This window comes from Rattus norvegicus, chromosome 8, assembly GCF_036323735.1.
Source record: "Rattus norvegicus strain BN/NHsdMcwi chromosome 8, GRCr8, whole genome shotgun sequence".
Classification (NCBI taxonomy): Eukaryota; Metazoa; Chordata; class Mammalia; order Rodentia; family Muridae; genus Rattus; species Rattus norvegicus.
In genome coordinates, this window is record NC_086026.1 from 73,492,391 (window position 1) to 73,506,920 (window position 14,530).

Genomic DNA, 14,530 nt, shown 5'->3' on the forward strand with positions numbered 1-14,530 from the left:
TCTCCTAGGGCCCAAGGGCTTCCCAGACAGTTTGAATCCAGGTCTTAAGTGTGGGCTGCAACTTCCACTCACGCTGGAACCTCTGCTCCCAAACTTGAGGCTGTGTTCTGCTGGGACCTTGGTGTCCCTTCTGGGTTTGTACACGGAGAGGAATGTGTGCCTGCAGCTCCGACTGCTGACCAAACCACAGCTCTGCAGTCCAGGGTTCCCACCCAAGATGGCAGCTGTCCAAGCTGGGTTTTGTTGCTATGATTAAACACTGACCAAAACCAATTTAAGGGAGGAAAGACTTTATTTGGCTTATAGGTTACGATGCATCATCGAGGGAAGCCAAGGTAGGAATCTGGAAACAGGAACTAAAAACCAGACCAGGGAGAAACGCTGTTTACTGGCTGAAACCCCATGGCTTGCCCAGTCTGCTTCCTTATACGACCCAGGGACACATGAATACTAGTGGCTCAGCCCTAGTATTGGGCCCTCCCACACCAATCGCCGATCAAGAAAATACCCCCAGAGACTTGACAGCAGCCAATCTGATAGATGTATTTTCTTTTCTTTCTTTCCCCAACCACCAAACAGTGTCTCCCTATGTAGCACTGGCTGTCCTCAAACTCGCTATATTGACCAAGCCAGCCCGGAACTCAAAGCTCTACCTGCGTCTCCCTCCCAAGTATTGGGATTAAAAGTGTGCACCACTATGCCCAGCTCAGAAAAATTTTCTTGATTGAGGTTCTCTCTTCCCAGGTGACTCTAGTTGTTTCAAGTTGACAAAAAACAATCGAGCGCAGCCTGTACCGATGACACATCAGGGAAAGGCACCTGCAGCCAAGCCGGAAGACATGGGTTCAATTCCTGAGACCCATGGGTCGAAAGGTGAAAACTGAGTCCTACAAGTTGCCCTCTGACCTCTACATGTGCTCTGTGGCATGTATGCATGCACCCCTACACATTTATATACAATAATAACAGTTCACATCTATCTGTAACTCTAGTTCTGAGGGATCCAACACCTTTCTCCGGCCTCTTTGGGTACCAGGCACACATTGTGGTACACAAATATACACATAGGCAAAACACGCATACACAGAAAATAAATAAAACCTACAGAAAAAAATAAAGGGAAATGACAAAATGACTCCCCCGCCTCCACAGACTTGTTTGGAAAGATTTGTATATTTTTAAGATTTATTTTTTCATTTTATGTATACAGCATTCTACCTGTATGCATGCCTGGATGCCAGAAGAGGGCATCAGATCCCATTACAGATGGTTGTGAGCCACCATGTGCTTGCTGGGAATTGAACTCAGGACCTCTGGAAGAGCAGCCAGTGCTCTTAACCGCTGAGCCATCTCTCTCCAGACCCTCGTCCCCCCAATATTTTTAGGAGAAAGGTCTGTCCCTAGAGGTAGCAGGGGACATTGCTGCAGCCCCGGCTCCTGTAGAATCAGTGGCCACTGGTGACACTGATTCCATCATAGTTCTAGTCCCTATGGAACAGCTAAACTTGGAGCCCAACCCCCCTCCCATGCCAAATACCTCTTTCAAGACAGGTGGACGTGCTCCCCAAGATGAGAAAGAATCAGAGCTTCCCGGAGCCTGTAGAGCTCAGGCCTTCATGTTTGCTGGGAAAACAGGCCCAGGGAGCGGAAAGGACTCAGCCAAGGTCATCCAGAAGGTTGACAGCAGAGTCAATGGGAGACGCTGGAGTGAAATGATGTCAGAGGCCTCCCTGCCTGTTTCTCGGGTTTTTCTGGATTCTTCTGCTGCCCCAGCCCTATTGCCAGCTACACATATTTATTAAGTGCCTACCACATGTATTGCTCCAGTCTGGGCTCTGAGGACTGCATCAAACAACACGGGTCCAGATCGTACCCTGCTGGAACATCCTTACATCAGAGTCAGGCTGCTGCCTACCTTTTCGGGGACAGAGGAGAGCATCAAAGAGGATGGCAGGGGTGGGTGTGGGCTAGGGGGATCTGCAGGGTTTAACAGGCTCTGCTCACAGAGTCATTGCTTAGGCTTCTCAAGACATCCTCCCTTTCTACAGACACTCCCCAAATCCCCAATTTGTCGGTGAGGAAAGGAAGATACCAGGCAAGCAGCACCGGCTTGCTCCCACCTGGGGCCGTGCAGTGTGGGTGGGTGCAACAAGTGAGCTTTGTGTATCCTCTGTGAGGCTCCCCCCTCTTTGGAAGAGGTGAGTGGAAGGCTCTGTCAGCTTTTTCTAGGGGTATTCATCCTGCCTGTGGGATGCCAGAGTGGCTAGCCAGTGGTGATTTGGGACCTGCTACTCTTTTCTGGTTTTCTGGTTTTCTGGTCAGGTCCCTGACCCTAAGTGGACTCACCGTGAGGTTAGCAATGAGAATCATAGGTGTCTCCCAAACATGAGCTCTTTTATCTTCCTCAATTTTAATCAGAAATTACCTGACTCCCTTAGGCCACCTCTGGAAAGAATGGGTCTTCTGAGAACCCTCTCCCCAGGAGCAGGATTCCAAGCCTGGTGACAGAAGTTCACTGGGCCAAGGGAACACACTGGCCTTACTGGGAACCCCTAACCTAGAAGCTTGCACTCTGCCAGGAGAGGAATTCTCTGGCCAGAAGTGCTACCCAGGTTGGGTGTGAGCGCCTCCTAGGGGCAGCTCAGCACAGTGTCTGGGGAAATGCACACCACTCCCTGCAGACAAAGTGGGACAGCAGTTTAACTTGTCCTCAGCACTTGCACAAAGAACTGAAGCCTGATGTGGGGATGCACACCTTTGATCCTAGCACTAGAGGCAGAGGCAGGCGGATCACTGAGATTTCCGAAACAGCTGGGGCTACATAATTAGTTCCAAGCTAGGCAACTTATAAAGCAAGACCTTGTCTCGAACAAAGCAAAACAAAGCAAACAAACAAACATACACCACCCTCTAGGTGAGAACAGCCCCGAGGGCTGGATCCAGCCTGCTCCAGGAGTCAGATGCCCCCAAATCAAATTCCTAGTCTTGGTCCCTCCCAAAGAATGAGGACTTAATCCTTTCCTTCCTCCCCAGGGCAGCCAGGACAGGTCAGGGAGTGATAATAATAAGGGGACCAGCTCATCTCAGTATACCCAGGATGGCCCAGTTCTAGAACATGTTGGAAGCCCATTTTTCCAGATACTTTTCTGCTCTGGTTTGGGGCAAACCAATACTGACATCCCACCCCCACCCCATCCCAGCTACCTCGAGTCCATCAGTGAACACAGAAGTTAAGGAAGCTTCCTTAGAAGTTGGAGGGCTGTTCCTGTGGTTGAGGATGTACTCCTCTTCCCAGCACCCACCTCTGGCAGCTCACAACCACCTGTGGCTCCAGCACAAAGGATCTGTTGCCTCTGGGCTCTGGGGACATAGACACACACACGGTATATACATGTATATATGTATGTATACATATATGTGTGTGTATATATATACATACAGAGTAACGTCTTTTAAATATATAATTTCTTTTTAGTTTATGTTCATTGGTGTTTTGCCTGCATGTATTTCTGTGTGAGGGAAGCCTGGGAACTGGAGTCACAGACAGTTGTGAGCTGCATGTGGTCCCCTATGACTAATAATGTGCACAAGAAAGCACAGGATACTTTAACCCTCAGGGTCTCTAAGAATACTGTCCTACCTCAAGGACTAGAATGGGCATTCTCCCCACTAGGGAAGGGAAGAAAGGAGGAAAGGAGGGAGGGATGCAGAGAGGGAGGGAGGGAGGGAGGAAGGAAGGAAGGAAGGAAGGAAGGAAGGAAGGAAGGAAGGAAGGAAAGAAGGAAGGAAGGTTGGTTCCCAGAGAGTTCTGGGAGTAGGAGGGCATGGTAGACAGGGCTAGACAGATGGGGCCATGAGTGTCTCACATGCTTCTAAGTTTTTGAGGCCCCAAAGCCATAGCTGATTCTGGGTCTGAAAGGGACACAAAAGTCAGGGAGCAAGCAGCTGAGTCCCACAACACCTGGGCAACAGGGAAGGACTCAAACTGCCCCTCTGCTCCAAATAACAGAAAAGGCTCATTTCTCTCTCCCCTGAGCCTCTGGCCTGATACTCATGCTGCCAGTGCTGGCTGTGACCTGTACCTCTGCCCATCCCGAGGAAAGGGGAGCAGCTGAGAAGAGACCCTGTCTGGGGGTTCTCAGGCACCACTGCCAATGTGGAATTCCAGCTCTGCCACACGGCCTCAGCCTCCACAAGTGCCCTATCCCCACTCCAGCCTCTGAGCCTTCATTTTCATCTATGACATGGCGACAAGCCCCACCTCGGGAAGAAGTGAAGAACTAGTTCAAACAGAATGGGCAAGGCCAGCAAGATAGCTTAGCAGGTAAAGACACTTGCCATCAAGCCTTGATGACTTGAGTTTGATTCCTAGGGACCCAAATGGTAGATGGAGAGAACTGACTCCCACAGACTGTACCCTGACCCTCACAAGATTGTGTATGAGCACACTTGTGCGCGCGCGCACACACACACACACACACACACACACACACACACACACACACGTAATTTTAACATTTAAGAAAAGCATTCGGGGGTTGGGGATTTAGCTCAGTGGTAGAGCGCTTGCCTAGGAAGCGCAAGGCCCTGGGTTCGGTCCCCAGCTCCGAAAAAAAGAAAAAAAAAAAAAAGAAAGAAAAGAAAAGAAAAGAAGAAAAGCATTCGGCTGGAGAGATGGCTCAGTGGTTAAGGGCACTGACTGCTCTTCCAGAGGTCCTGAGTTCAATTCCCAGAAACCACATGGTGGCTCACAACCATCTGTAATGGCATCTGATGCCCTCTTCTGGTGTGTCTGAAGACAGCTACACTGTACTCATATAAGTAAAAATAAATAGATTTAAAAAAAAGAAAGAAAGAAAAGAAAAGCATTCCACACGGAGCATCTCCTTTTTTCCCAGAGGCCTTGATTTGCCCACCTGGACCACGAGAGCCCTTAAAGCCCAGATGTTTTTTCTGTTAGTCTCTTCCTCCCCTCCTCCTACTCCAAAATGAAGCTTAGACTCTTACCACGGACTTATCTCAGGCTCTGGAGAGAGAGGGCTGCTTGAACCCTGATTAAATCCTGCTGAAAGTGCTGACTGGCCTGCCAGACCCGGCCTTCACCACACACCTGTCCAGCATGAATGACTCTTTATAAAAGCTTGGCTGGAGTCACTGGCTACCAATCCTGCACCCCAGACAGCCCGCCGTGCTACCCTCACTGAGTGAATAGTGAATCTCTATCACTTACCCATACACACCTCACAAGGGACCCTGAGTGGAAGGGGCTGGCGTCTGAAGCCACAGGCAGGTGGCCAGAGCCACCCAGTCACAAAATGCAGACCGGGAAAGGGCCTCCACAGGTGTGGCTGGCCTTCAGGTGAACAGAGTGGATTCTGCAACCCCTTCTACCAGACCCCACCCTTAAGAGCTATGCAGACCTAGGCATCCCACAGACATGCAGGCGAACTCTGGCCTTTCCACTCGGGCTCTCAGCTCAGTGGTCCTGGGACAAGCAGGGAAGATGTATGACAGAAAAAGAGGATAAAAGAAATGTTGACAGAAGAGGAGAAAGCATTCAGGTCAGGTGCTTCTTCTAGAACCTTCCTGCCACTCATGTCAAGAAGAGGCTGCCCTGCTCAAGACCAAGGTCTCAGCAAGTTCCAAAGCCAGGGCTCATCTGGTCAGGGCCAATCATCACTAGATCCCACTCCCCGATTCTCCTGGTAATGAGTGACCTGCTCCAAGCACATACTGTGGTGCCGACACAGGGTCTCATATAGCTTGGGCTGGCCTCAGATTCACTATATAACCAAGGTTAACCTTGAACTTGCCTCCGCCTCTTGAGTTCCAGGATTATGGGCATGAACCACCAAGTCTTATGCAGTGCTAGGGATTGAACCTGGGGTTTCATTCATGCTAGGTGAATGCTCTACTCACTGAGCTACAGCCCCAGCCCCAAACTTCTCCATTTTGAGCCTTTACACACAAAGGCTCACCCATTTCCTGTTTCTTGAAGTAGACATGATCATCTCCCTTGTGACTCAGGATTCTGAGACAAACATGAAGTTTCTAGAACAGGTGGAATTACCACCCTCAAAGACCCAGAGAAAGTGGAGAAAAGAAACAAAATCCCATATGTTTAATCACCAACAGGTGTCTATGGGGCTCACCTGTAGTCATGCTATTGTTGGGACTAGCAAGTTGAGGTTTATGGGTAGGTTGAACCTGGGTTGCCTAATAATGGGGGCCACTTGCCACATGTGACTGACCAGTGAAAGGTTGAATTAGGCCATAGTGACCCAAAATGGTAGCATGAACCACACCTCAGCTTGCAAAACCTTGGTAGGAAAGATTATCTTATGTATGATGTGACGTGTGCTCCTTTGAAGGCAATCTCAGGATTTGGCTTTCCCAGGGTCCCATTCACCTTCTTCCCTATCCCATAGCTCACAGTGACATTGAGGAGGAAGGATCAGCATTGGGGGGGGGGGGGGGGGCTCGAGAATTCTATCTAGAATGGCAACTTATAGTTTGCATATGCTCGGCCCAGGGAGTGGCACTATTAGAAGGTGTGGCCCTGTTGGAGTAGGTGTGTCACTGTGGGTGTGAGCTTGAAGGCCCTCATCCTAGCTGCCTGGAAGCCAGTCTTCTGCTAGCAGCCTTCAGATCAAGATGCAGAACTCCCAGATCCTCCTGCACCATGCCGGCCTGGATGCTGCCATGCTCCTGCCTTGATGATAATGGACTGAACCTGTAAGCCAGCCCAATCAAATGTTGTCCTTATAAGAGTTGCCTTTGTCATGGTGTCTGTTCACAGCAGGAAAACCCTAAGACAGCAGCTGAAGACCTCTGAGGACCTCAGGGCCAGTGTGCCTCTGCTAGCCATCAGATGATTTAGGGAGATAAGGGGACACCACAGATGGTGGATTCAAAGTCCTAAGGCCTATTTCATGCAGCCTGTGAGTTCAGAGACATTTGACAGGGAACCCTCCCCGCCCATGCCATCTTGGCTGTTACTGATATTTTCTTTCCAGTCTCCAGAACCGTGCCTGGCATAGGGCTTGACAAAAGGATTTTGAATTTATGAGTTCAATGAATGTGATACTCACAAAATAACCTCATGGTCTGTGGTTGGCTCCACTTTACAGAGGTGAAAACAGGTTGAAAGGCATTCGGGAGACGTAGAGCTGGAGTTCAGCTTGGTAGAGCACTTACCTAGCACACACAAGGCTCTGGGTTCGAGCCTCTGCACGGCACAAAGGAGAGGGATGGCGCATAGTACAATTTCAGCACTTGGGAGATAGGAGAGGAAAGGTCAGATGTTCAAGGTCGGCCTTAGCTACCTGGTGAATTTGGGGCCAGCATTGGCTACAGGTGACCTTGGCTTAAAAAAAACAAACAAGGCCAGTGAGACAGATCAACAGGTGAAGGAGCTTGCTGCCAGGATGCAAACTTGACAACCATCCCTTTAACTTGACTCACCATTGTGGAGTCCAGGTATCAGTGGTTTTAAAGCTTTCTTGTGTTCCCAGCTGAGAGGCACCAGCCAAGGCCGGAGTACACAATTGGCAGGGAGCAGGGTCGGCTCTTTTTTTTTTTTTTTTTTTTTTTTAATATAAAGATTTATTTATTTATTTTCTGATATGAGTACACCGTAGCTGTCTTCAGACACACCAGAATAGATGGTTGTGAGCCACCGTATGGTTGCTGGGAATTGAACTCAGGACTTCTGGAAGAGCAGTTAGTGCTCTTAACCACTGAGCCATCTCTCCAGCCCCAGGGTCAGCTCTTGAAGCCCATATCCAAAGGCAATGTTCTTCTCTAGTCCCAAGAACTTGAGTAAGGCTCCTGGGTCCCACAAGCTGACAGAGAGAGCCCAGTGAGAGGCTCACTCTGTGAAGCCAACCTCTTCCCTCCTTGTCCTTCCCTGACTCCAAAGAGGCAAAGCCCAGGAGGACAAGGGGTGACTCAGACACTTCCTGTTTTCTTGGCTACAGTAACAGTGAAATGGAAACAGCTTAGGCTGGGGTTCGTGGCCTAAGAGAGGGGCCCGGAGAGAAGGCCAGAGTTACAGAGCCAGCCTGTCCTGGGACAAGGCTGGAGCCAGCTGGGTGAAGCGGCACAGTGTGGTTTCCTGGCCTCAGTGAGTGAAGACAGCGTGGTTTCTCGGGTGGCTGGGTCAGCAAAGGAGAGAGGGGCTGGGCCAGCTTTTCTTGAAGTGTAAGGGATTTTTTTTTTTTTTTTGAGTCTTTGGGGATTGAAGAGGGCCCAAGGTTCTGCCTTTATTCTTTAGTGCAGGCAAAGCAGACAAGCTGGGAGGCTACAGGGAAGGGGGTGTGAGTCCTGCAAGCCAAATACTGGGTGACCAAGAGCTGGGTTACATTATAACTGCCCTTCCATGAATCTCCATGTGACTTCAGTAAGCCCACATCAGCTCTCTGTCATAGAATAAAACACCCAAAGAGAAAAGGTTTATTTTGGCTCATGGTTGTAGGGGTTTCTGTCCACAGTCAGCAGCTTCATTGTTTGGAGCCTCTGTTGGGAACAGGACAACACACCCAGACAAGAGGCCGGCCATCTGCTCTTCTCTTTACCTAGGAAGCAAAAAAAGAAAAAAGAGGGGACTGGAGAGATGGCTTAGTGGTTAAGAACATTGACTGCTTTTGCTCTTTCCAGCACCCACATGTCAGCTCACAACTGTCTGTAACTCCAGTTCCAGTGGATATAACTAACATCCTCACACAACAAATGTGCAGACAAAACACTGATGCAAATAAAAAAATTTATTAAAAAAAGAAAGAAAGGAAAGACGGAAGGAAGGGGCTGGCAGTGAAGCTCAGTTGGTAGACCACTTGCCCATGCACAGTGCCTTGGCTCCAAGCCTGTGCATCCCATAAGCTAGGCATGGTTGTACAGACCAGGTATCACTTGGAAGGCAGAGGCAGGAGTATCAGAAGTTCAAAGCCATCCTCGCCTACATAGCAAGTTCAAGGCCAGCATGGACTACATGAGGCCTAGGAGCCAGAGAGCACTTGGTGCTCTACCCTGAGGACTAGAGTTCAGATCTTAGCATCTTGTCTGCACACACACACACACACACACACACACACACACACACACACAATGCATGGAGTAAATAAATCTAAAAAAAGAAAGACTAGATCTCTGATGAAGGAAAACTTGGCAGCATCTGTGAAAAACACAGATTCCAGGGAGTTGGCTGGAGAGATGGCTCAGTCATCAAAAACACTTTCCCCTTCCAAAAGACTCGTCGAGTTCAACACTCATATTGACATGCTATGCACAGCCTGTATTCCAACTCCAGGGGATCCAATGCTCTCTTCTTGTCTTCATGGTCACCCACATGTGCATATCATATGCACACACACAATTAAAATAACTCTCATCTCTGTTGTTAGTGTGTACACACAGGTGTGGAATTCCACGTGCAGAACTATTCCCTATTTATTGCAGCCTTCTTTGTGACAGTTAAGCATTGTCAAAAAAGGTCTCCACACGGTCTGGTAAGTGCTTATGGGTCGCCATGCAGTAAAGGCAGGGAGCCATGGCGGAGGCAGCAAGGTGCGGATCCAGGAAGATCCTCAGCATAGAACATGGAAGTAACAAGTCCTCCAACATCATCATGTCTATCTCCAGTGATGTAGACAATCAAGTGTATGACCAATGTGTCTATGTACCAACTCTACATGTAAACAACCAAACACATGACCAATGTGTCTATGTACCAACTTTACATGTAAACAATTGTCCCCGCCAGCGGGACCCAGTTATTCAGGGTCCCGAAGAGGCTTTCTACCTGTGGGTCAAATGGGGGTGAAGAGAAGAAGGAGACCAAGCAAAAGTTCTGTTGCCAAGGTCTCATTTATTGGGGTGATCGTTACAGCTTTTAAGGCTTTCAGGGGAGTGTCCTTTGTGAAACACGAAGGATGGAGGGACGAGGGTATAGGCAGTGATAGCAGGAGGCAAAGAGGTCAGGCCGTAGAGGATGAGGTCAGGCGGTGGAGACACCGGGTGTTGACTCAGGAGATAACTGGTATCTGCTCAAGCTGAGGCATCCCTTGAATGTTATCTTCCTGTGTTATCTTCCTGTGCCGTAAATTCATGGGAGAGGCTTTTGTCCAACAATCTTAAGACTTATGGCAGTCATCTTAGGGGTAAATATCTGTGGCCAAACAGCCCAGAGTCACCTAGCCACTTTGAGCCATGCAGTCAAAAAGTGGCCAGGCCCAAATCCAATACGGCTCCCTACAAACAATCAAACGTATAGCCAATGTGTCTATGTAGCAACTCTAGATGAAGAGGCCAAAGGAATGCAGGGAGGTACACAGATGGTCACCAGAAGAAAGGCAGGAGAAGGAACAGGAGAGGGGTGGGCCTTACCCTGTGTTCAAACTGTATTTCAGGAGGGGTTGTCTGTCTCTCTCTCTCTCTCTCTCTCTCTCTCTCTCTCTCTCTCTCTCTCTTTCTTTCTTTCTTCCTCACAGAAGAGGTCTATTATTGACAGAGTCACCTTTGAAGGGGGCGGTGAGGGAAAGAAATGAGAGAGAGAGAAGAAAATTTATTTGTTTTTTATTTTTTCTTCCGGAGCTGAGGACCAAACCCAGGGCCTTGCTAAATCCCCTGAGCTAAATCCCCATCCCTTATTTATTTGTTTTATGTAAATACACTGTCACTTAAGACGCATCGGAAGAGGGCATCAGATTTCATTACAGATGGTTGTGAGCCACCATGTAGTTTCTGGGAATTGAATTCAGGACCTCTGGAAGAGCAGTCAGTGCTCTTAACAACTGAGTCATCTCTGCAGCCCCTGTTTGCCAATCATCTCTCTCTCTTTCTCTCTTTCTCTCTCTCTCTCTCTCTCTCTCTCTCTCTCTCTCTCTCTCTCTCCCTCTCTCTCTCTCTCTCTCTCTCTCTCTCTCTTTCTCTCGCTCTTTCTCGCTGTGATGGTTTGTATATGCTCAGCCCAGGGAGTGGCACTATTAGGATGTGTGGCCTTGTTGGAGTAGGTGTGTCACTGTGGGCATGGGCTTTAAGACCCTTGTCCTAGTCCTAGCTGCCTGGAGGCCAGTCTTCTCTTGTTTGGCTTTGAAACAAGATGTAGCACTCTCAGCTCTGCTTACACCATGCCTGCCTGGACACTGCTATGTTCCCGCCTTGATGATACTGGACGGAACCTCTGAACCTGTAAGCCAGCCCCTACTAAATGTTGTCTTTACAAGACTTGCATTGGTCATGGTGTCTACTCATAGTGGTAAAACCCTAACTAAGACACTTCCTTTCTTCCTTTTTTTCTGTAAGCGTTTCTCTATACAACAGCCCTGGCTGGCCTGGAACTAACTCCCTTGTAGACTCACTATTTTCAATACAGCTTTGTTGTTGCTTTGTTTTGAGCTAGGGTCTTAAGCTCAGTCTATCCTCAAATTCAAGATGTTCTTGCCTTAGTTTACCAAGTGCTGGGATTAAAGGTGTGCAAACCAGGCTGAGCTTCAAAAAAGTTAAAAAAAAAAACAACTTTTTTTGAGACATGGTATCTTCATGACTGTCATGGAACTCACTCTACAGACCAAGATGGCCTCAAACTCAGAGATCTGCTTGCCTTTGCTTCCGGAGTGCTGGGAGTAAAGGCACGAGCCACCACCTCTCGACTGGATTTTTTTTTCTTTTTCTTTTTTTTCGGAGCAGGGGACCGAACCCAGGGCCTTGTGCTTGCTAGGCAAGCGCTCTACCACTGAGCTAAATCCCCAACCCTCGACTGGATTTGTTTTTTTAAAGATTTATTTATTTATTATATATAAGTACACTGTAGCTGTCTTCAGATACACCACAAGAGGGCATCAGATCTCTTTACAGATGGTTGTGAGCCACCATGTGGTTGCTGGGAATTGAACTCATGACCTCTGGAAGAGCAGTCAGGTGCTCTTAACCGCTGAGCCATCGCTCCAGCCCTCGACTGGATTTTTTAATAAGGCGTGTGTGTCTGTGTGTGTGTGTGTGTGTCTGTGTCTGTGTGTGTGTCTGTGTGTGTCTGTCTGTGTGTGTGTCTGTGTGTCTGTGTGTGTGTCTGTGTGTGTGTCTATGTCTGTCTGTCTGTCTGTCTGTCTGTGTGTAGATATACCTCTGCACACTCAGAGGTTAGAAGAGGGCATCAGGTGGCCTCTTCGTCACTTGCCACCTCTGTCTCTGAACCTCAGGGGTCTTCCTGTGTCTGCATCCCATGGTGTTGAGGTTTCAGGCATGTTCACGGGCACCTGTTTGTCATGTGGGTGCTGAGAGCTGAACTCTGGACAGCCGAGCCATCTTTCCAGTACTCTGGGGGTTTTGTTTGTTTTGTTTGTTCACTTGTTTTTTGTGGTTAAGAGTTGTTTGGGGTTTTTTGAGATTCATTTTTCTTTATTTTATGTGTATGTTTTCTCTGTAGGTGTGTCTGCAGAGGCTATAAGAGGACATCAGATCTCCTGGAACTGGAGTAACTGAAGGTTGTGAGAGGCCGTGTGGGTGCCAGAATTAAACCCAGGGTTTTTTTTGGTTTTTTTGTTTTGTTTGTTTGTTTTTTTTTTTTTTTTTGCAAGAGGATCCTGTGGTCCTAACCACTGGCCAACTCTCCAGCCCATTTGTAGAGTTTGTAAGGGAAAATCTGACAACTGTCAGCCTGCAGCCTTCCCATCCTTGCCTCCCAAGTGCTGAGATGGCAGGTGTCGCTGCCGCACTCTGCTTCGGTATAGCTCTGATACTGCTGTATCTTGAGGAATAAAGTCTAATCCTAACTGTCTGTGACCTTTGGCTTTTCTGGCCCTCCATTTCTCCTTTTGGCACAGGGTGGGACCAGCTTTCCTCTTCTGAGGTGAGCTCTGAATATGGAAGCCACCAAGATACAGACTGTTGCTGGGAGCGGCTCTGGCTTCCTCAGACAACAGAGGACCTGCCCTCTCCAGAGGCCACGCTGTCTCTCTAACTTTGAAGTGAGCTGTAGCTCCCTCCTGCCCTTGCCCCAAACATAAGCATCGAGGCTCAGGAGAACCAGTTCTGGAAACCAACATCACAGGGAAGGAAGCTGAAGCTTCCAAGTTTTAAATTCCTGGTTATTATTTCACGAAACTTTTGTCATCACCACAAGCCAACAGTGGCCACTTACTGTTCAAAATGGTCCCATGAACGTTATCATCCTCTGTGGAGACCCACGTGCCTCTTCTCATAGGAGGTGGTCTGTGTGCGGCTCTGAGGCATGTTGGGCCAGAACCCAGGCCCCACCCCAGGCCTGCTCCCTGCTCAGGGACCATCTTTCTAGTTTGTTCAAATACCTCGCTGCTGAAGCAAAGGCAGTAAACCCATTCATTTGTTCATTCATTCATTCTTCATTTCTTAAGTAGTATTGCCCTGGGTAAAACCTGCAAAAATCCAGTAAAGAACAGAACAGACGAGAGTGGATCAAGGAGACAAGCTCCTACAGAACAGTTTCCTACAGTGAGGCTGATCTCTAGTGGGTGTTTTGGAAGATGGACTCCAGAGACGAAAATGAGGAGAGCTTCGGGGCTTTCTCGACGTTTCCCTGGATCTTATCTCCTCTCTCTGTCCCACCCTTCACACACTGGAGCCTGAGACCTCAAGCAGTCTCTGGCAACAGACAGTTGAGGCTCCCCGTGAGGATTGGGGCAGGGGAGAAAATGCCAGAAGTCCTCAGGAGATGAGCTCAGCACAGGAAGCCCTGGCCTCTCCCAGACCCTTCGTCATCAGACTCCTCATTGTGCGGCCAGGCCCCAGCCATGAAAGCCGTTTCCCAAACCTTCGTCTCCTCCCAAGCCTGGGCCTCACTTGAGGACTCCTGGGCAGCGTGGCTACTGAATGGGATCCTTTGGTCTGGAATTGATGGTTGCTCCGCCAATGTCACCGTCTAGACTGAGGCAGGTATGTAAGCAGGTATGTGGTGTGTGTGTGTGTGTGTGTGTGTGTGTGTGTGTGTGTGTGTGTGCACGCACACACTATAGATACAGATCAGCCCAGTGTGGGCAATGTCAATTCATTCCAGATTTACTGGAACAGCGTCAGCTTCACATATTTGAACTAGAAACCCTTGAAATGTCCTGAAAATTCCAATCTGATTACTCCTCCACGAAGCATTCCTTCGGTCTTGTTCCAAGAGCAGGATCTGAGAACCAGAGAGTAAGCCGCACATATCCTTCAGGAGGATTTAAAGCAAACAAGGGGCTGGGACGATGGCTTAAGGATGGTTAAGAGGGCAAACTATTCTTCCAGAGGACCTGAGTTCAGATCCCAGCACCAGCGTTGGGTGGCTTATAACCACCTGTAACTCCAGCTCCAGGGATCCAGTATCTTCTGGATGCCAAAGACACTTGCACTCACAGTATGTTACATATGCTCATAACACACACACACACACACACACACACACACACACACACACACATATATAACTTTTTTTTTGTTCTTTTTTTTTTGGAGCTGGGGACCGAACCCAGGGCCTTGCGCTTCCTAGGTAAGCGCTCTAACCACTGAGCTAAATCCCCAGCCC

At 48.7% G+C, this 14,530-nt stretch overlaps 1 protein-coding gene across 1 annotated transcript in view; it reads left to right on the top strand.

Moving 5' to 3' along the window:
• The first annotated feature begins 13,705 nt into the window (after positions 1-13,705).
• Lctl (lactase-like) overlaps positions 13,706-14,530 on the top strand; it is a 28,573-nt gene continuing 27,748 nt past the window's right edge. The window contains exon 1 of the mRNA XM_063265509.1: positions 13,706-13,905. The gene's annotated coding sequence lies outside the window, so the exon portion shown is untranslated. The remainder of the gene's footprint in view (positions 13,906-14,530) is intronic.